Source organism: Protopterus annectens, chromosome 9.part0, assembly GCF_019279795.1.
Source record: "Protopterus annectens isolate FY-2018-M chromosome 9.part0, PAN1.0, whole genome shotgun sequence".
NCBI classification, from domain to species: Eukaryota; Metazoa; Chordata; order Ceratodontiformes; family Protopteridae; genus Protopterus; species Protopterus annectens.
The window spans coordinates 1,293,138,202-1,293,158,803 of record NC_056743.1 but is presented as its reverse complement, the minus strand read 5'-3'; positions in this window follow the sequence as shown (position 1 = coordinate 1,293,158,803).

Here is a 20,602-nt window from a genome sequence, read left to right as displayed (position 1 = left end):
CCTGTGAAATAGTTTCTAGGTCCACAGAGTGAGCCTTAAAAAGGTGCTTGTGAGTGTCAGGGACCCTGTAATATCTGTCCGGCTTGACAGGAGCAGGAGGAAGAGAATCAGGGTTAGCACTGGAGTCAGAGAAAACATCATCCAAAACATCCATAACTGGAGGGATAGCCAAGGGTCTGTGCTGGGGAAGCTTGAGGAAAGTCTAAGCCTTTTCCTGGAGTCAGAGAATTCCTGACCCTGCCATTGAAAATGTTCCCTCATGGAATGCAGGACTTCACCAAAAGAGAAATCCTCTGGAGGGAGGCAGAGGGAATTGATTCCTCAGCATCAGAGTCCTCGTAGGCCTGGAAGGGTTCTTCTTGGGTATCAGAATGCTCAGAATCCCCAGAGGCTTCATCCGAGGAGAGGTCGTCTGCCTGCTCAGTTCTAGGTCTTTTTTCTGCAGGTGGCTGAGAACCCCTGTCCGGATGAGGCTGAGACCCCCTGATAAGGGAAATAAGATCTGCAGCCAGAGACATGATCTGCTTATCAGATGAAGGGGCCTGGGCAGGTTTAGGATGGGCCTTGGCCTGACTGGCGGCCTTAGCACGTGCAAAGGCCTTGATGGACATGGAAACAGGAGGCCTAGCAGCCCCATGTGCAGGCGTTACCTTGTCCACAGGAATGGTGTCGGGTAGATCCAGAACTTCAGTTTCCGGAAGAAAATCCACAATCAGCACCGGAGAGATCTCCGAGACCGAAGGTCGTGTTAACGCTGTGTCGTCGGCCTGGAGCGGTTGATTTACCACTTCCGAGGGGACCGGAGCGCTAGCAGAGGATTTAGGAGTAGCATCGGTAGTGGACGCGGGCCGAGAATGTCGGTCCCAGTCCTTGCGTTTTTTAGCAGAAAGGGTTGTCGGTTGATCCGACGGCATGATATACGCAAAGGATTCACCAAAAAAGTCCTTGGCGAATTCTCCCGGCGCCTGAGAGTGCGCTTATTAAAGCAAGCACAGGCAGCACAGGCCGAGACGTCGTGGTCTGGGCCCAGGCAAGGAAGGCAGAGAGAATGGAAGTCCTTATGAGGTATTTGTTTACCACAAGACAAACAATTATTAACTTTCTCAATTTGTTCTGACATCGGCTGAGGCAAGAATAAATGTTCCCCAACGGGGTACTTAGCTTTTAGATGACTTCGATACTGAAAACACACAAGCTGACCGACCGGCACTTGCGAACTGCTTCTGCTTCGGGCACCGAGCGGCAAGAAAGACTGAAGAAGATGGCGTCGGCCGATGCCTTTATACTCCAGCCGTTGTGACATCGGAGAGGAGGCGACACCAGCCGACGCTGGACCCAGACTTTGGAATTCGGCTGACCGAGGGCTGCCTGAGGCAGGACAACCCATATGTTATGACTGCAGTTGCATTCTTGAAGGACATCAGTATTTTTTAACATGTTTTTCATGCTAAGCACTTAACTTGAAATGTCTCATCAAAATACAGTTTTCATTACTTCATATGAATGCATTGTTTTAGAGTTTTTCATTTTCATCTAGTAAGTTTCAGATTTCTTGTGCCCCCATTAATGGTTTGCTGGTCTGAGAGGTCTTTTTCCTGCTTGGGTTACATAAACACAGTGCTTTCTGCACTGATTTAGTAACCATGAACTCTCTTAGCTGAAACACCAGTTTGTTTTTTATGTGGAAATAAAAATTAATATTATAAATGAAACTCTTTGACTTCTACTGTGTTTGTTCCCTCTTTGGTTACACCTTTCTGTCTGTACCATCAGGGAGCATGGCTGAACAGCCGACGCCGGACCCAGACTTCGGGAGTCAGGCCGACCGGGGACTGCCTGCCGGCAGGGGAGAACCCTACAGTCATGACTGAAACACGATGAACATCACCAGTTCTTTTTTTATGTGGAAATAAAAATTAATATTACAAATGAAACTCTTTTGACTTCTACTGTGTTTGTTCCCCCTTTGGTTACACCTTTCTGTCTGTACCATCATCCCTGAGTTTTCCCCAACTACAAAACATAACTGTAAATTTGCCTCCATCTAGTACTCCTTAAAATACCCCAAACATAGTTGTACTTGCTGTGTTGCCTGATGTGAGTATTTTACAGTCACAGACAATGGTACATTCTGGGAATGTCAAGCTCAATAAAAAATGGACATGTGAATGCAAAGCTTATTCTGCTGGGCTGCAAAAGAATTGTTTTTAGAGCAAATGCTGTGCGTGGACAAAGTGGAGAGTAACACAGACTGGTAAACAAGTTGTTGACAAGTTTACTTAGGGCCCCATCCTCCTCGATTTCCTGTAGCTTTGCAAGTCAAACAGCTTTTCCATTATTGAAAACGGTGGGTACAGCATGAGACTGGGTATTTTCAAGGTGTGAATCGTCCTGCGATTCACTTGCCTTTTTTCATGTAATCCTATGATTCTCAACTCCAGTGAATGATAAATCTACTGGAAACATCAAAATCATTATTTCCATGGTGGACAGCACTGCAAAAGACATTAAACTGAAGGGAGTGATGAGAGGCATGATAGGGTGGATAGACAGGGCTGACAGATGTAGAAAAAAGTTCCTAATAATGTAGTCAGGTGTCCACATGTCCTAAAACAGCAAAGGGAGGAGACTGAAGTAGTTTGAGCTATACCACATTACTTGTCATGACACACTAAGAATGAAAAAAAAACCCTGCAACATAAGAAAAACTGGTCTGAGAGATGGGAAGGAGGAAGAAAATATGTTCACCTTACTTAAAAAAACTGTTTCACTGATAGGCCTGAAAACAGGCCTGGAGGGAGTTCAAACAGCAAGAAGAGGAATTGTCATATAGGTTGAAACACCTGCTATGCTAAGTGCTAACATATAAAGCAAAGGTCTGGGTAACTAGAACAGTAAAGGCTGAAACTTCATACAATGAAAGACTGCATTTGAAACATACCGTTGAAAGCAGCAATGAAGTGCTGTGCCTCTGCAGCAACCGAGGATCTCTGCTACAAACCAGTCTACTCCACAGTGTTAATGATACAGCAAAGCAAGAATTCAACAGGTCGCAAGGGAAGGCTGACATGCAGGCCCTATCAGAAGAGAAAGCAGCCTCAGCACAGCAGACCATGACGAAGAAATGAAAATGGTGAAGAGTGGTAATGGGTTAACACATGAGGGACCACAAGGAAAGGTACCCTCTCTGAAAGGTTAGCTCACATCTCATGCCAGCAGACTCTGGCAGGAAATGGTACTAACATACCTGGAGTGGAAACAGGGTTTGTGAAAGGAGGTCCTAAAGGCTAGATACACATTCAAAAGCTGCAAGGAAACAGCATAGCTCTGAGCACAATTATATACATTAAACTATTACTGTGATAGAGACAAAGAGATAGAGGGGCAGAAAGCTGAAGCACGTTTCAGTGTAGACAAGAAATGGAGATATAGAAGATTAGGGTCAAATCAGGTTGATCACAGCACCCAACCTGCATGACGCATATTCGACCTAGACATAAGGAAGGAGGAGGACTGCATATGGAAGGAAATAATTAAGTAATTTTCCCTAAAGAAAGAAATGATGGTGGGGGGAGCTGGTATGGCCATATTATTCTTTATTGTTTTTTTTGAAACCACTAAATAGGCTTAATGCTGCTATATTTTCTATGTTACTCAACCTGGATGAGCAGCCAAATTATTTGTTGACATCTGGTAGATGAAGTCCTGCATGGCCTAGGGGCTAAGTAGCTAGGAAAGAATTACCATGGATATGATGAGTAATGACATAGGAAACCTCTAGATACTGGACCCAACCCAGTTTGGTTTTGTCAAGGGCAGGTCATGATAACTTAACCTGATAGAATTTTTTTGAAAAGGTCACTAAAGCAATGAATGAGGGTAAAATGACTCACACTGCCTACCTTGACCTGGCCAAGGCATTTGACAATACCCCACGCAGGTATTGTTGACAAACTCAAGAAATTAGGTATAAACCCTTATGTCACCTGGTGGATAGTCAGCTGGCTCACAGACAAGACCCAGGAAGATGGAATTGGGGTGTTTACCTGTACAAAGAGGCCAATCACTAGTGGAGTCCCTCAGGGATCATCTCTGAAGTCAAATTCAATGTCAAGGGCCTGTGCATGACCAAATTTGCAGATTACTAATGATCTCCAAGAAGATCAGACACAGACAAATAACTGATATCACAGCCATGGACTAAAACTAAATGCCAAGAAATACATAACAGTTTCTTTCAGGAAGTCATTCATCCCTGGTAACTATCATATTGACAACAGACTGCTAAGAGTCAACCCAGTAGTCATGGACTTAGGGATACATGTAGAGAGTAATCTAGCCTTTGACCATCACATGCTTACGATAGTAAAGAAATCCTTCAATGTTGTGCAACTTATAAACAAAGGTATGGCATCAAGGTCCAAGACAGTTATTGTTCTACCGTATTCTGCATTCATCGGACCCATCATTGAGTACAATGCCCCCTTTGGTATGTAACTAACCAGGCACATCCAAAAATTGGAAGGTCCATAGAGGTTCCTTACTAAAAGAATACAGGGCATAAACAGCATGTCCAATGCAAACTGCCTCAAATCCCTATCTCTGTATTCCATCCCCTACAGGCTTTTGAGGGAAGATCTATGCCTGGCATACAAGGCATTATCGGACCACACTCTTATGGACCTCCTGCAAATCCACAAAACAATCATCACCAGGAAATACCCATTCTAAAACCTTAAATTTTGCCTGTGACATAAATGGGCCTTAGTGGAGGCAGGTATACATCCCAGAGACTACCCCTTCTTTGGAACAGGTTCCCCCATCCATGTGAAGCAGAGTTCCTCCCTAACCCAATTCAAGTGTAACCTACATCTCAAACAGACACAAGCAACCTGTAAGTGCTCCATCTCCCAGGCCCTGCTTGTAAATGTTTCATCTCCCAAGTTCCTGCTTGCACTAACAAAATGTTGCCAGAAATTTGGGATGCATGGCTAGCCTTAAAAAGGACCCAGCGGTCATTAGCCTAGTACACCTGTGAACCTACACAGCAGGGCTACGGCTTTGAGTAAGTGGGACAATTGTATAACATAGCAGCATCTGACAGACATGCTAAAGCCTAAGGACTAATGTAGTAGCAAGGAGCAGTTTGTTGAACCATGACTGCCAATGTGGTTTTGCTACAGAGGTGTACCTGGATGTAAAGTGAATACTTGCTTGTTCAATGGGGCAGCTGAAACAGGATTGTTTAATTAGTATATTGCTGTCTTTTGAGAATGGTTCTGTACTAGTAATCTTTTTTAACCAAACTTTCCTTGTACTGGAAATGTGTTTAACTAGTGTCACAATATTCTCTTTTGTATGGCATAATTATAGGTGAATTGCAAATGGTACATGTTCATACTGTATACAGATGGAAGGCACTGGGTGGGAATTAATAGATGTTTGATGTCACAGGGAGGGAGGCACATACCTTTTGTCTGTGGGATTCAGGAAGCCTGAAGCATCTTTCAGATGGGAGGGTGAACTCTGGGAATGCAAAAAATCAGAAGTACTAGTCTTCTAGAAGTATGATGCGTCTCAAGCTTGGTTAGAGTTGTTAATATATTAGACAGCAGTAATAGTATTAGAATATTGTAGACTAGAGACATAATACATATCTATCTATCTATGTATATATATATATATATATATATATATATATATATATATATATATACATATATATATATATATATTATATATATATACATATATATATATATATATATATGTTGTGTCATCCTGGAAGACTTAGAAAATGGCATGGTGGGAGTCAAGGGTATCTTAACAGGTAATGCTGAGACTGCCTGCATTTAGATTTGTGATGAAAACATGCAAGATAAGATGTCCCAATACAATCCAATGGGCATGCATCTACAACTGCACACTGGATGTGTGGCTGGCACAGGGACCTACGGGCTACAGGGATGGATAGAATGATTAGGGGTGATATCCAATGGGAGGGCAATAGTGAGTATTAAGTATCCAGGGTGAAAGTGGATGGGTTTTTAGGTTTCTTACATGGAAACTGAAAAGCATAAACAATTTTATATAAAACCTATGACACAGGTAATGAGCATATAAAGGAGGATTAAGTGCAGAACAGTTTTTCTACAGAAAGTAAAGGTTAGGAAGTCACGGGCACTGAAGCTGAAAAAACAGGGTGGGAAATAATGTGGGACAAATATGAGAAGGTAGGAAAAAAAAGGATTATCAGGATGTAAAAGTGAGATCAATGAATTAGATAAGTTCAAATTAATGGTGACAGCATGTGTTCTGACGTGGTATGGGATAAGTGGAGAAAGAATATGAGGGAGTTTTGTAAGTCCCTAACACAGATTCTGGAACTGTGTTTCACTAATTCTTTAAGACTTTAACAAAACTGCACAAGAAGCAATAAAGGGTGGTATTTTAATATTGTACGGGGATGCCCTGGGAGAGAAAGTCTCTGGCAAAAAGGAATTCCACTTAAACCATCACGGCAGACCGGAAAAGGGTTTGACAGACAATTAATTCATGAATCTATGAATGATGTGTGAAAGGGGAAATGGAGAAAATTCACATTCTCAAGACCAAACAGCTAGTAGAGTACATTGGCCCATGGTGAATATGTGGGGGAAATCAGGCCATGCAAATGTTTGCAGAGTAGATGGGAGATGAAAACATAGAAGAGAATTTGTAAAGAAATCTTTGGAAATCTAGAAAGAGGGCAAATACTGACTGGATGACAAAATGGTTGGGGAGGTGATGGCTAGGGATCAGTGTGAGATAGAGTGACACCCATGGCTGTGATGGTATGAGATAAAAAAAATGGGGTAGGAAGATTATGTACTATTTGGGATAGATGATAATGAGCAATGAGGATGAGAAAACAATGGTCTAAATGCAACTGAAGCATTCACAGCAGCATCTGAACAGATAGAGTGAAGACAGTGGTAGATTGCTAGCATCTTCTCCTGCTCAGCTGGTTAATCTGGGAATCTTGAGACAATGCTATAATTGTCTCATGTACACAGACAACCCTCTCCTCCTCCCAACAAACACAAATACATGTGAGAGATGCAACTATATAGCCAAACTGGAGGCTGAACTCTCTCAACTCAGGACTGGCAAGACCAGACAGGAGGAGAAAGTAACCACACACACAACAAACCCAGTCACACATAGATTCATAGATTCATAGATTAGTACTAAGCTAACTGCTCTTGAGAGCCACCATTAGGCCACCCTCCCAACTGCAAATCAAGCACATAACACAAAAACATACTCTGAGGCTCTATTAAAAAACTTACCAAAACAACAGACGCTCCCAAGGCAGACACCCAATAATCCACCACCTCAAAACATAACACATGCAACACATACTTCAATAAATCGGTGTGTCAATAAATCACAGCCCTTAAGGCCAAACACTATGCCTGATACACTAGTGATAGGTGACTCTATAGTCAGACACACTGACGTCCCACTTACCAGGCTGAGCAAGGAGAGGGTAACGGTAAGCTGCCTATCGGGGGCTAGGAATCGCCATATAACACATGCACTCAGGTCACTCAAAAGCACATACAAATATGACTCCGTCATTGTCCATGCCGGCGTGAATGACCTGAGACGTACCTCCTTGGACTACATGAAAAGAGACATTGAGGAGCTCTCTGATTATGTAGCCCAGGCTGGTATGACCCTGACCCTGAGCAGCATCCTGCCCTCAGCAAGAATGATACCACAATACAAAGACAAGATGATCAGCTCTAATAATTGTCTCAATTACTGGTGTCATTCTAGGGGGATCCAATGTCTGTCTGCTTGGGATGACATGCTGGACAAGCCACACTGCTTCACAAGGGACGGCTTGTACCTGTCACCACTGGGCTTCCGGATACTGGCTAAGGCTCTTGCCACCCCCATAGTGCCTTTTTAGGCAAGGCTCAAAAGACGAACCCACCTCCTTAGAAAACAAAAATGGAAAAAAATTAAGGGTAATGCTGCTCAACGCCAGAAGTCTAAATCTCAAGATGCAGGCTCTCGAAGCACTCCTCAGTATGGAGAACAACGATGTCTGTGCTGTAACCGAGACCTGGTTCAAGTCTCCTGAGAGCACCCCAGCACTACCAGGCTTTACCTCGTATCATGCTTTTCGGCCCCAAAACCTGGGCCGAACCACAAAGGGAGGGGGAGTGTCCATATTCATCAAGGATACCCACACCTCTAGGTTAGTGGCAACTCATGAAGCATCGGAGACCATCCAGGTGCAGCTAACCATAGGCAAAACTGCTATACAACTGATTGCATGTTACAGATCACCCTCCCAATCTCAAGAACCCCACTCAGCCTTCCTGAAGACATTGGAAGATATGAATGTCTCACCAAATACCATCATATTGGGAGACTTCAACTACCCTAACACAGACTGGTTGCACTATTCTAGCCATAACACCCTAGCCCAAAGGTTCCTGGAATTCATAAACTCAAATGAAATGGAACAGCTAGTCACCTCTCCCACAAGGGGGGATAATATACTAGACCTGATCATCACAAACATGGGGGCAAAATGCTCCACACCGGAAGTATTGAACTCACTGGTGAGATCTGACCACAAACTAATCACCCTGGATATACATTTACCACCTCCACCCCCAGCACAAAAGACTACAGTGAGAAACTTCCCAAAAGCCGACTTTACACTTCTCAAGACTGAGATGGTATCATTTAAGCCCTCAGGGCCAATGGAAACCACATCCCACAATGCTGAATCCTACACAAATGCTTTCTACGGACATCTCCAAGAATGCATGGATCGTGCAATCCCAAATAAAACCAAGACCCTCTCCACCAAAGGAAAGCGTCCTGCCTGGTGGACCCCAGCCATAAACAAATTGTATAACAAAAGAAGGAAGCTACTGCAAGACAGAGCAAAATCCCATAAAGGGAAAGCATCTCTGATCAGCACTAGTAGAAAGCTACATTCTCTCCTAAAAATATCCAAGGCCAACTTTGAGAGAAAAATCGCCAAGGACACTAAAGATAACCACAAGGCATTCTTCAGTTATGTTAGAAACCTGGGCGGAAACACTCAGATATGCTCAGAGTTAGTACACAATGACAAAAAATTTACCGAACCCACAGATATTGCCAACATTCTGGCAGACAGGTTCAGTGCAAATTTCTCCCCTCCCTCACCTCCAAAAGAAGAAATACTCATCCCAGCTGAATGTAAACTCCCTGTCATCTCTAATGTCCAGGTGAGAACCGCCCTCAACAAAGCAAAAAACACAGCATCTATGGGACCTGATGGTATCCCCGGCTGTGTGATACGTGAACTCCAAGAGGAGCTAAACCCGCATATAAAAATGTTATTTAACCTTAGCCTTACTACAGGATATGTATCTGAACACTGGCGTACAGCAACAGTGGTACCACTCCACAAGGGAGGCTCCACTACAGACCCTGGGAACTACCGCCCCATAAGCTTGACCAGCCTGGTTTGCAAAGCTATGGAAAGAATTATTATGGAACTCATAAACAACGACACTGGGGACCTACAGACACTTGATCCCACCCAGTTCGGCTTTGTAAAAGGCAGATCCTGCCTTTTGAACCTGGTTGACTTTTTTGAAACAGTCACTAGAGCCATTGACGAGGGCAAGGCAGTCCATACAGCCTACCTGGACTTGGCTAAAGCCTTCGACACAATACCCCACACGGAGATCATAGAAAAGCTAAACAGCTTAAAAGTAAATCCATATGTCACAAGATGGGTTGCAAACTGGCTAAAGAACAGAACCCATAAAGTCAAGATAGTGGGAGCCATGTCAGACTCAAAGCCAGTCACAAGTGGTGTCCCACAGGGCTCTGTCCTGGGACCCCTCTTGTTCGGCATTTACTTCTCAGATGTGAAAGCAAACATGGGAGGGTTGTGGCTGACAAAGTTCACAGATGACTGCAAACTAGGCGCCATAGTCGATACACCAGCTGACACACACATCCTACAGAAAGGCCTCACCGAAACGGACAACTGGTGCCGGAATCACAGCCTTAAACTGAATGTCAAGAAATGCACAGTCATCCCCTTTGGGAAAAACAAAATACCCACAAATTATCACATAGACAGTAGCCCACTGAGTACCAAAAAAGTAATCAGAGACCTGGGGACCCAAGTTGATAGCGACCTCTCATTTGACATCCACGTTGCCAAAGTGGTTAGAAAGACTTTCTACCTTGCCCACCTTATCATGAAGGGGTTCACATCCAGATCAAAGGAGGTCATCGTGCCCCTGTACTCCTCCCTTATCAGGCCCATGATTGAGTACAATGCCCCATTTGGTATGTACCTCACCCGGCACTTACAACAGCTGGAGAGACCCCAGAAGTACCTCACCAAGAGGATCAAGGGTTTCCAACATATGTCATATGCTGCCAGGCTAAAGAAACTCCAGTTATATTCAGTAGCATACCGCCTGCTCAGAGGTGATCTGTGCCTGACATACAAGGCCATGTCCAACCAGGAATTGATGGACATGCTCCACCTCAAAAAATCAAAATCCATAAGAACCACGAGAGCCAAAGATTTAAACCTCAGTACAAACATGAATAGAACATGCTGGAGGGACAGATTCATAACTCAGAGGCTTCCCATACTCTGGAACAAAATTCCAGTCCATGTTAGGCAGAGCCTCTCACTGACTTCTCTTCAAGAGAAATCTTGACGAGTGGATGGGAGATCGTAGGTTTACCCCGGGGGTCACCCCTGTATCGCTACTTAACAGAGGCACAGTAAACTAATTTTAATAAGTAAGGGGGTCTTCAATGTGTCACTACTAGACAAAGGCACAGTATTCTAAATTTATTCTATACACCTTAGTACCACTACATGGGGTGGCGAAAGCCACATCTCTAGGGCTAGGCTTGCAAATGCCTCAGGGCAGATAGCCTAGGACTAAACTATGAAACTATGAAACAGAGTCGAGGAACAGAATAATGCTATTGAATGAAACCTGAACAAGATATACTGCAAGCAGTGCAAAGCCACAGGTGCCACAGAGGAATGCAATGTGGTGGGATGAATTTAGTGGTAAGCTACTGGACTACATGCTGAAAACAAAGCACAGTTGTTTTGAAAACTTACCATAACTGTACATGTTCAACTAGATCACTGTTTCAGTACTACGTTTGGGGAATTTCTGCCTGCACCATTAGACCGAATACCAGAGAATTTTACCATCCCTCAACTGGCAATATGTCTTTCTGGGAAACGTCAGCACATTGGTGGTATAAGAAGTTGTGATCTAGCAGCATTTTTATGTCTTTCTTGCATAGGGACTGAAGGTCCAGCTATCCTGTACGTTCCCATCACCAGTCCTGTGCTGGAGAAATGGGCTAAGGGTAGCAAATGAGTTCAAGGGGACGGGCAAGAGGAAAGGTACCCAATCTCAGGAAGACAGTAGCTGGAAAAAGGTGAGAGGGAAACAGTACTGCAGATGAATCTATGAATACTGACCAACTAACATCTACAGTTATGGTTAAGTTTTCAACACAACTGCACTGTTCTTTGTAGTCACTGTTGCAGTACTGGGTCTTGAGAAGACTCCCAAAGCTACAGTACAGATGGTGGTTAGAGAGAGCTTGGAACTGGTGAGATTATGGTCTGCGGGATGGCAGAAGCAAATCCAGATCTGGCTCTGGAAGTTGCACTAAGACTGAAATGTTTTGTGAAAATGTGCTCTGGGGACTCTGACTGCTGCTGGGATAGACTGAGTGAAGAACCCCTTAAGAAAGGCTGTGGTGGCTGCCTTTTCCCTTATAGAATGAACCTTGACTAGTAAAGGAAATTACTTTTCTTGGTGGTGACTGCAAAAGGTTATATAGTTGTAAATCCATTTTGATATGGTCTGCTTGTTAAAAGGCCTCCTTTACTTGCCCTCTGTAAAGGAAGCCAGGAGTCAGTCTGCCCTGTTAGGAAATTTTGTTCTGTGTAAATAGAACTTCAGTTGTTTGTACATGCCAGAAGAATGGAGGACATTTCCCTCTTGTTTTGTGGATTTGGGTAAAAACTGGAAGATAATCACCGGCTGAGGTACAGCTCCAATATGACCTTGAGCATGAAAGTAGGACTGGTCCTGAAAGTGATGCTGTCCTTAAGAAAGATCAGAAAATACTCCTTGCACAAGTACTTACAGTTCAGAAATGCATCTAGCTGAAGTCAAAGCTAACAACAGGGTTATTTCCCAGGTTAGAATAGGGCAGAGGTGTCTAACTCAAAAGGGGACACACTGAGTTTTTCAAATGTGAAGTTGAAGTCCCAGAAGGGGATGAGATGCTTTCTGGGAGGTCTGAGGTATGAAATTCCCTTGAGGACCTATTTCATGTGTGGGTGGGAGTAGGCAAGAGGAGACATGGGCAGGCAAGCAGAAACAGCAGATATCTGTACCATGATGGAGGAATAGGATAGACTTCCCTTGTACAGTATGTATAGGTATTCCAGAACTTGATCCAAGCTCACTGACTTTGGAGGAATCTCTTTTGACTGGCACCGTACAGAATGTATTCAACTTGGCATGATAGGACTTCCTGTTACTTTGTTTTCTACCTTTCCTTAAACTAGATATGTCCTCTAAAAATAGATGCCTAGCAGGATTAGGGACAAATCGTCCAAGCTGTCAAGTTGTGTTTTGAGATTTGGCTGAATTACAGGCCTCTGTTCTGTGTAAGAAGTCTACACAAAAAGAAGGAGGGTGAGCCAGTGCTACCTGTCCCAGTGAAGTGCAATCATGATCATCTTTGCTCATCTTCCCCGATCTTTTGAAATACCCTAAGGATGAGGGGTAACGAACAGAAGGCATAAAGAAAGAGCCTTGTCCAAGAGAAGGAGAAGGTGTCCATCTTCCATGCCCAGTATGAGGAGTTTTGGTTAGAACTTTCTCAGGTGTCTGTCCTGCATAGATGCAAAAAGGTCTACCTCTGGTACACCTCACACCCAGACTATGTCAAGAAAGATCTCTCTCTTCAGCTTCCACTCATTTGTATTTAGTAATATTCTGCTCAGGAGGTTTTCCTGCCCTTCAATGTAGTCACAGCTGTAGTTCCACTGCCAGACTCTAGAGTTCCATCACCAGTCTGCACAGATGATAAGAATGGGTACCCCCCACTACTTGTTTATGTACCACTCTGATGTTATCTGTCAGGATTGTTAAGGATCACGGTTTCAGACTGTCCTTGAAGTTACTGGCATGATGAGGTACTAATTTGTGCAGTGTAAACATCTTGAATTTGGGGACTAGTAGAAATTTGTTTAACCTGGAAGGGTCTAACATGGGTCTCCATGATCCCTCTTTCCTGGGAACAAGGAAAGATCTTGGGTATAATCATATGCCTACCTTTTTGAGCAGAACAAGTTGAATGGGTTCTTGGAGCAACAGACCCTGTATCTGACTGGGCATGATATGACTACGTGCTTGGGAATGGAAGGAATTCCTTGTAAGAGTAGAACCCTCCAAAGTTGTAAGGAGTCCCTTTCATGATTGTTTGGAGTAGCCATTTACCTTGGGCGATCTTTTGCCATTCTGGGGAAAAAAAGGAAAGCTGTTCCTCATGGTACTGAAAGGTAGAAGGAGGAAGGGTAATATTCTGGGGAATGAGGGGGTATAGAGGTGCTTGTGATAGTCACAGCTGCTCCCTGCAGGGTCCTCAGACCCCCCCATGCCGCCATTTTTTAAGAAACTTGGTGTTTCTTCCCCTGGGCTGTTTAGATTTGTTTTGATGGGATGGGAAAAGCCATGGCTTAGCAGGATAATTTTTGTTGTACCTGGGTGGAGGACAGAGGTAGAGCTCTTTGACAGATTTTATGGTCTTCCCCTTTTCCTTCAGCATCTGGAATTATTTTTCAGCAGGAAATCCAAAGAGAAACTCCTTTTCTAAACAGGAATGCTCTATGGTGGATGATTCCTCACCAGGAATGTCTTTTAATGATGAACCCCATGGCTACTGCCCTGCATAAAGCATCAGGAGCATCACAGCCAAATTTAAGTGATTGTCTGAATACCTGAAAGGCCAGCACTGGACAATTCTTGAATGTCCTACTTGAGGTTCTTGTTTAGGAATCCCTCTGCCTTAACTTTTATTTGTTTCTGAACAGACTCAATGTATTTGAACATATGGAACTGGCAGGTGAGAGCCCACATGGTCAGATAGCAGAAGTTCATATTTTCTAGCCAAATTGGTCTAACATTTGGCGTTCTCTACTATTTGACAAGGAATTCCTGGATGCAGACCCAGACTTTCCCCTTAATAGACTCCAGAGACATCACAACTCAGTCCATCAGGGTGCTCTTGTGGAAGTGGTGTCTTTGGGTATTCAGAACCCTCTAGAAGGGGTCAGGCTTCCTAGGAGTAGGGGATTGGGAATCAGACTGAAAAGATACATCTGTAAACACATTACCCAGTATAACATGAACTAGAGGAATCACCAAGGTTCTGGGTTCTGAAGGACTCAGGAGGCTTCTGCAATTGCTTTGAGCCTATGAGAACTCTCTGGACTCCCAAACGAAGGACTTTTTCATTCCATGAAGTATGTCCCCAAATAACAAATCTTCAAGGGGTGACGGTCAGGACAAGATGTCCTCAGAATCTCAGCCAAAGTACAAGATTAGGGAAAAATGTTCCACATAAACCAATTCTTCCTGTTCAGAATCACAGGAATCCAAGTCCCTCTGGAGGAAGACATCCTTTTTCTTTTACCAACAGCTCCTGCCACAGGTTCCTTTTTCAGGGAAGGCTATCTATATTTCGTGAAATCAATGAAATCCTATGCCAGTCTGATAAAGTCCTGTGATGTGACCTGCGATGTAGGTACCAATGACCAGCGTAGGCTACTTAGGTTTAGGCCAGATGAACAGCAAGATCTCAGGACATGGACAGGTAGCCACAGCCTCAAATGGAGTCCCAGACAGAACTTCCCTAGTTCCTGTCAGTGGGCTTCTGCCCTCACATTCTTGAACTGAGGAAGTGGTGTTGGAAGCCAGAGCCTGCAAAATGGTCCCAGACCTGAACGACATCCATCACATTCCAGCTAGTGAGGACATGGAAGGGGCTGAAGACATGACAGCCTACAAAGGGGTCTCATCACTGGTCTTGGGCCCAGCAGTTATTGATATTGGAAGTTGCACATGTGACTCACCAGAATCAATGATCTTGAACCAGGGGGAAGTAGGGCACTACTAAAGTGTCATTGGCTTCCCTAACTTCCTTCCCCTTTGGGCACTTCCCTTTGTGCTTTTTATGGATGTCAACCTGGGAATCAGTGGATGACATCTCATATGCTGGCCTAGCAGTATCCTTGCTGAGATAACAGCTGATGGAGTCTGCCTAACTTCTGATAGTTCTCTGATTAATGTGAGCACCAAACTCACAGTTAGGTATTTCATGCTAAGGGCCTAGACAGAAAAGCCAGAATGAGTGGAACTCTTATTTTCCCACATGAAAGGGAATTATTGACTTTTTCTGACAATAATCAGAAACTACAGCTACACACAAAAATGAAATGAAGATGACACCTGCTGACTTCTTATGCCACCAGCACACTGTGATCAGGCAGTGAAGCCATTCTCTGGCTGGGGGAAATGGCAACATTTTTTGGTATTCCGGCCAACTGCAGGCTCCAGCAGGCAGAGATTCCCAAAACTACTGCAACAATTACTATGAATATCAGAGAAAAGCTTATGATAGCAGCAAAGAAAAGCTCAGATGAGAGGATTTTATATGCTAGAGCCATAGGCAACATGTTTATGGAATATTATCAGCAGTTAAATGCTCTGCTAAAGGAAGAGAAGGGTGATATAGATATAGTGAGTAGCTAAAAGCCTCATATGGGAGGAGGTTGTGGTACCTAATGAGGAAAGTGAGGATTTAAAGAAGCCAACAGGGGTACCAGAAGTTGCACCTGTGATCATATATCTGAAGGGGAAGGCATCAGTGTGGGATGGGGTGCTCATGGACTTCTTTAAGGTAGTGGGAATGAGGGTACCCTCTAAAGTAGTACTGGTGCTCTAGCATGCTATGGATGGAGGAATACTGCCAGCATCTATGGCAAATGAAATGGCAACAGTTTTACACAATGGGAAAATGGACCTGGAAGATATGGTTAACTTTAGACCAGTCTCCCCAGATTATACAAATGCAAATGTTTTTGCTGGGGGGGGGGGGGGGGTAAAGGCTGGTTCTGTCTTAAAGAGGTAACTACAGACAAATGATCAATGCTGACAGATTTTAAGGAGGAACAAGACAGAGAAAAGGGGCAATGTTATTCAATGTAAGGAAGGCTTTTAACCAGAAAAGTGGGGAGTTGTGTTCACAGTACTGATTAAAGCAGGGGTAGGGAAGCATTTTGTAAGGGGTGGGCAGGCCTTGTATAATTATTTGACATTTGTTTACTGGGAAAATCTGTCTAGGCAATAACTAATTTTCAGTGCAGGCCCAGTTACAATAGCTCCAACATGTTACATGAAAGCAAAACAGAATATAGCAAATATACAAAGGAAGTTATGTCTTACCATAATGTTCCATCTGTGCTGTCGATCTTCACTAAACCTTGACTGGTGACTCGGTTCTGAGCCTCAGAACTGACTCGGCCATTTAATTCAGCTCACGCCTTCCAAAACTCTAGACCCAGGCACTACCCGTGATGGTCCTCTGTAAATGACCTCATATCAAGTTTGCCCATAATAGAGACGGACAGCTCAAAGACATAAATAAGAGACCAAATCTGATTCTGTATTATGAAGCCAGTCTTGTGGAATATTCAGTCCACTAAGAATCTTAGGTAGCGGGAAAGAGGGAGGGGGGATATGTCAAGGATTAGTGATCGACAACACAAATGGAATGTTATGGTAAGACATAACTTCTTTATCTGATGTTGTCAATCTTTACGTAATCCTTGACTGTGGGACAGAGTCCCTAGCTACCTGAATTTAGGGAGACCTCATGGAAGAATATTCCGGAGCACCATTGAACCAAATGATGTACATCCCCTAGAGACCTGGTCCACTTTGTAATGAGTAATAAAAGTATGACAAGATGCCCATGTAGCTGCTGCATAAATGTCCTTTAAAGAAGCTCTGGTATGAAAACTGCAGAGGCAGGTACAGCTCTCATTAAATGGGCTTTAACAGGACATGGCAGTTGAAGTCCCTTTGAATAATAAATAAAGGTGATACAGTCCCGAAGCCATTTAGCTAAAGTAACCTTAGAAACTGAGTTAACTAGAGAAAGTGACGACAAAGCAACAAACAATTGGTCTGATTTCCTGAAATCTTTTGTTCTGTGAAGATAAAAATGTAATTGTCTGTGGATGTCTAAGACAATACTCTCCCTTATTGGGGAAACTAGGGAAAAAGACTGGTAGGTGTAAAGTTTGATTGATATTAGATTGTGAAACAATCTTTGGCAAAAAGGAAGGATTAGTCCCGAGAGAAACCCTGTCTTTATGAAATACTAAATAGGGGGGCTTGCAAGACAAAGCTTGAATTTCTGATACCTTTCTGGCTGAAGTCATCGCTAATAGAATACAGTTTTCCAGGTCAAAATTTTAATTTGCAAGTAGCCAATGGTTCAAAAGGGGATAAGGTGAGATACTGTAGGACCAAGGGTAAATCCTATGGAGCACTGGGTTCCTTAAACGGTGGCCTTAGTATAAGGGTTCCTTTCAAAAAGGTCTTACACAGTTTATGCGACATCAGAGAAGACCCATCAAAACCAATATGAAAGTTGGATATCACAGCTAGATGTACTCTAATGGTGGAAGCTAAAGAGCCAGACTGATAAAGACATATCAGAAATTCTAAAATTTTAAACACAGGAGCTGTATAAGGGTCAATATTAATGTCAAGAGCCCATCTGGCACATTTTTCCCATTTACTATGGTACAGTTTTCTGCTGAAGGCTTGTGATGAGCTAGAATGATTTGTCGGACTGGTGATGTAAGAGAAGAAAGCCTGGCAATCATGAGAATTGGAGAAGCCAAGCAGTGAGCTTGAGGTGCTGGAGATTTGTATGAACCATTCCGTCTGGGTGAGATAGCATATCTGGAACTGGGTCCAGAATCCAAGGTTTCTGAATTAGATGAGGCCAAAAGAAGGGAAACCATACTTGTCAAGGTCAGAACAGGGCAATGAGAATTATTCTGTTCTTCGACTTCTTGGCTTTTTTTAGAAACTGACTTATCAGGGGAGTCAGAGGAAAGGCATACAGAAGACTGGGGGGGCATTAGTGGTACAGGAGTGTCTCAGAGTGACTCCTCCTGAGGGGGTTAGGGCAAAGTAACTGCTGCACTTGTTGTTCGAGAGGGATACAAACAGGTCACAGCAAGGTTGGTCCCAGTGCCAGAAAATCTTTTCCACCACTGTCAGACTGACAGATCACTCACGAGGCAACAGGATAGTTCTGCTCAGCTTGCCCGCTATCAAGTTGGAGCTCCGCGGAATGTGCGTTGCTGTTAGAAAGCGGTTGGAAGAAATCGCCCATTGCCAGACTTTAAGGGCTTCTTGACAAAGCAGATAAGGCTTGGTTCTCCCTTGTTTGTTGATATACCAGACTACAGACATAATGTTGATCTGAATTGCCACTGTTCCCAAGGGGAGGGCATCTTGAAATGGTTGCAAAGCTAACAGCAAATGTGCAAATTGGCCTCCATTTGGGACCATGTACCTTGGGCTGTCTTCCCAGATAATTCTCCCCCGCCCTATCTGTAAAGCATCCATGGTCACTGTAGCTTGGGGCTGTGGGAGGAGAAATGGGCAGCCCAAAAGGATCTCATTGGAATGGAGCCACCAAGACAGGTCTCATTTGCAACTGGTGATCAAGATGTGATGGGACATTGGTTGATTCAGTAATGACCATTGGGAAGCTAGCAGCCATTGAAGAATCTGGATGTGATATCTGGCTAGGGGAACTAAGGTAACAGAGGCTACAATCAACCCTAGTGCCTGCAGAATGAGCCTCACTGGAACACTTCTGTTCTGAATAATGTGGTTTACTTGTCATCTAATTTTCTGGAATCTTTCTAATGGGAGTAATGCTATTCCCGTGATTGTGTTTAACAGGGCTCCAAAGAATTTCAGCTGTTGAGTGGGTTCCAGATAGGACATTTTATAATTTACTGTGATGTCTAAGGCAGTGTAAAGATGAGGGGTGAAATCTCTTGCTCTTATGAGTCAATGCCTGGTGGTAGTCGTAAGGAGCCAGTCGTCGAGATATGGAAAAACTCAAAACCCTAGCAGTCTGAAATGAACTGCTACCACTGCCATGCATTTGGTAAACACTCTGGGGGCTGTGGTGAGACCAAAGTGCAATGCTCTGAACTGACAATGACTGGCTCCCAGCCAGAAGTGCAGGAATCTTCTGGAGCATTTGTCTATTTTTATGTGATAATATGCATCCTGAAGAGCTACTGAGCACAACCAATCGTCTTTTTCCAGGAACAAAAGTATTGACTGTACCGAGATCATCCAGAACTTAGTCTATTGAACTGACTTGCTGAACTGGCTAACATCCAAGATGGGCCTCCAGTCCCCTGTCTTTTTGGGCACTAACAAGAATTTTGAGTAAAATCTGGATCCTTTCTGGTCTGGGGGGACTTCTTGGATGACTCTTTTGTTGAGCAGTTTTTGAATTTCTATGACTGCAGCCTCCCTGTGACTAGGTGGAATGTCTGGGAGTCTTTTTTGTATTTTCGGGTTGGTTGTAAGGGGAATGATGTAACCTCTGGAAATGATCCCCTGCACTCATTTGTCCATAGTCATTTGTAGCCAGGCAGATTGGTGCAGGGATAACTGTCCTCCAACTGCCTCCAGAGAAAGGAAATCAGGCCTCTATTCAGGAGCTCTGGTAAGAGTTATCAGAGAAAGAATCGCTGGACACCTGGTTCTGCAGGCCACTTCTGCCTCTAGAATGGCATATTCCATTGTTACCTCTGCCTCTACCCCAGGAGAAGTCCTTCCCATGTCCTGGAAAGGCACTTTGGACTTTTTGAACCATAGCCTCCCACTTCTCTGGTTCCTAGAGTAGGGACGTTGAGAAGTGGAGAAGTGTACACCCATGGCAGAAAGAGTCTTCCCATTTTTCTCACATCTGACTAGTCTGTCTTTCACTTTGGGTCCAAACAGTGATGCTCCATCAAATGGAGCGTTGATGAATGAAGATTTAAATGGCTCCACAAAGTCACACAAGCGCATCCAGGCATGTCTCCTAATGCCTACATCTGAACCCGCTGCTCTCATCATCCCTTCAGCTGCGTGAGCAATAAGCCTCATGAACAAGCTGACAATCGATTCAAGGGTGGTAAGGTGAGAGATAACTTTACCTTGAACACCTTCAGCTACTGCAAAAATATCTGAAAGTTCTTTAATTAGATCTCTCTGCAACATGGTGAAATGTGCCATGTAATTCAAAGACCTGAGAGCAAAGGTTGATGAAGCATAAACGTGCTTCCCAAATCTATCCATAGTCCTAGACTCCTTGTTAGGATGATGGATAGTAGGACTCACTTCTGCAAGTTCCTTTTTTGTGGCTGCTG